This window comes from Colobus angolensis, unplaced genomic scaffold (genome assembly GCF_000951035.1).
Source record: "Colobus angolensis palliatus isolate OR3802 unplaced genomic scaffold, Cang.pa_1.0 Scaffold115, whole genome shotgun sequence".
Lineage (NCBI taxonomy): Eukaryota > Metazoa > Chordata > Mammalia > Primates > Cercopithecidae > Colobus > Colobus angolensis.
This window is the reverse complement of record NW_012112586.1, coordinates 5,273,750-5,276,950: the sequence shown is the minus strand read 5'-3', so window position 1 is coordinate 5,276,950 and position 3,201 is coordinate 5,273,750.

Here is a 3,201-nt window from a genome sequence, read left to right as displayed (position 1 = left end):
CTGCAAAGGATGTGCAGGGCATAATTAATCCCCAAGCTGTTACACTGTGTCCAAATCACACGCAGCTGAGAAATATAAATGGAGAAGGAAACTGTGGGTGCAATTCTGTGTATAAGTCATTGCTTTTATTTTCTTTTCCTTAATGCTGGGAGTAAAGGCTTACGTAATTGGTAGAATTGAGACTGCTTTTTGTAAAGGCAGAATTCTCTTTCTTCATATAAGGCACAAAATTGCCTGGAACTTCAGAAATTTAGGGGGATGATTCCCAAATAGTTGTGCCTCTTGTGCCCATTACAAAAAACACTCAAGTGAAAAGCAACAATTTGCATAAGTCAGTAAGGTTTCCAAGCATGGAGCTTGCATGAGTCAGCAAAGTTTCCAAGCATGCAGGTTGCATGAGTCAGCAAGGTTTCCAAGCATGCAGCTTGCATGAGTCAGCAAGGTTTCCAAGCATGCAGCTTGCATGAGTCAGCAAGTTTCCAAGCATGCAGCTTGCATGAGTCAGCAAGGTTTCCAAGCATGCAGCTTGCATGAGTCAGCAAGGTTTCCAAGCATGCAGCTTGCATGAGTCAGCAAGGTTTCCAAGCATGCAGCTTGCATGAGTCAGCAAGATTTCCAAGCATGGAGCTTGCATGAGTCAGCAAGATTTCTGAAGCATAGAACTTGCATGAGTCGGTAAGGTTTCCAAAGCATGGAGCTTACATGAGTCAGTAAGGTTTCTGAAGCATGGAGCTTGACTTGGGAATAGGTTGGGAGGGTTTGTAGGAAGATAATTTCTTTTCCTTTTTTTTTTTTTTTTTGAGACAGAGTCTCAGTCTGTTGCCCAGGCCAGAGTGCAATGGCACCAACTCAGCTCACTGCAACCTCTGGGATTACAGGTGTGCACCACCATGCCAGGCTAATTTTTGTATTTTTATTAGAGACAGGGTCTCATCATGTTGGTCAGGCTGGTCTCAAACTCCTGACCTCAGGTGATCTGCCTTCCTCGGCCTCCCAAGTTGCTGGGATTACAGGCGTGAGCCATCGTGCCTGGCATCTTCTAGCTATTTTGAAAAATAAAATAGATGATGGTAAATTATAGTAACCTTGCTGATTTACCTAACACTAGGTCTTATTTCTTCTATCAAACCATATGTTTGTACCCATTAATCAACTTCTCTTTATCCGCCTTCATCCTTATCTTTCCTGGGCTCTTGTAACCACCAATTTCCTCTCTATCTTCATGAGATGCCTGTTTTTAGCCCCCACATATGAATGAGAGTGTGCGATATTTGTCTTTCTGTGCCTGGCTTATTTCACTGAACATAATGACCTCCAGTTCCATCCGTGTTGCTGCCCATGACTGGATCAGTCATTTCTATGGCTAATATTCCATCCTGCACCTGTACCACAGTTTCTGTATCCATTCATTCGTTGATGGGCACTTAGGTTGATTCCATATTTTGGCTACTGTGAATAGTGCCACAATCAACACGGGAGTGCAGGTATCTTTTTGATGTACTGATCTTTCTTTTGGATGCCCCACTCGATAGTAAAATTACTGGGTCATACTGTAGTTCTACTTTTAGTGTTTTTTGAGGAACCTCTGTATTGCTCTTCACAGTGGCTGCACTAACATATGTTCCACCTGTGGTGGACCAGGGTTCCCCTTTTCTCCCATCCTCACCAGTATCTGCTATTGCCTGTCCTTCAAATACAAGCCATTTTAACTGGGGTGACATGATGTCTCAATGAAGTTTTGAATTGTATTTCTTCGATGCATAGAGATGTTGACCATTTTTTCCTTTTCTTTGTTTTCTTGAGACAGGGATTCACTCTGTCACCCAGGCTGGAATGCAGTGGCGCAATCTCAGCTCATTGCAACTTCCACCCCCCGGGCTCAAGGGATCCTCCTGCCTCAGACCCCTGAGTACCTGGGACTACAGGTGTGAGCCACTATGTCCGGCTGGTTTTTGTAATTTTTGGTAGTGACAGGGTTTCACCATGTTGCCCAGGTTGGTCTCGAACTCCTAAGCTCAAGTGATCCACCTGCTTCAGACTCCCAAAGTGCTGGGATTACAGGCATGAGCCACCACACTCAGCCCATTTCTTCATATAACTTTTGGCAGTTTGCGTCTTTTTTGAAAAATGTCTATTCAGATCCTTTGCCTCCCTTAGACCATCACTCTTCTTACTCTCCGTGTGACTACCATTAGCATCCTCTCCTAATTTACAGCTTAGCAGCTGCTGAGAACTAAAAAATCAGATAACCAAGATGGTTGGTGTCGAGTATAAATAGATCCTGAAGTCTTTGCATGAAAATATTGTGAAACACATTTTCATTTTTGGAGTCATTTTTTATTAGTAACATCCTGATAGTTGAATCTGGTAGATAAGTGACTAAGTGACTTCCAGTTAGCAATTCAGACTGGCTCAAGGTCAAAGATACAGGCTGGGGGATTGGATCTGGCTCCTGGATGCCATAGGTCCAGGTGCTGAAACTTTGTCATCTCTTGCTTGCCTGGGTGGGCTGCATTCTCAGGCGACCTCAGCAAGCTCCAGGCTGCAACCTTCCAGCTCCGTGGCATTTAGAGAGAGCTGCCCCTTGTCAGCAGGTACAGAAAGAACCCCAGGAAGATCTCACCTATTAGCAGAAGACAAAAGAAACAGAAAAAAATAAAACAAAATAAACATCCTGGGAAGTGTAGCCAGCTCTGGAGCCAGGAAAGGTGGGTGAGTGAGCATCCTTTAGGCCCCACCACATGGACTGGGAGGGAGGGAGGCTGGGTCCTCAAAGGAAATTGAGCAGCTTCTACCAGAATAGTAGAGGGGTTGCTTATTAAACAAAAAACATATATTCATAACTGCATTTAATTTTTAATGCAGTTTCTTTTTCCTTTTTAAAAATTTTACTTTAATTTCTGGAATACATGTGCAGAATGTGCAGGTTTGCTACATAAGTATACATGTGCCATGGTGGTTTGCTGCACCTAGCAACCCGTTATCTAAGTTTTAAGCCCCACATGCCTTAGGTATTTGTTCTAATGCTCTCTCTCCCCTTCCTCCCCAACCCTCCCTCCTGACAAGCCCTGGTGTGAACCAACCCAAATGCCCATCAGCGGTAGACTGAATAAAGAAAATGTGACATGTTTACACCATGGAATACTATGCAGCCATAAAAAAGAATAAGTTCATGTCCTTTGCAGGGACATGGATGAATCT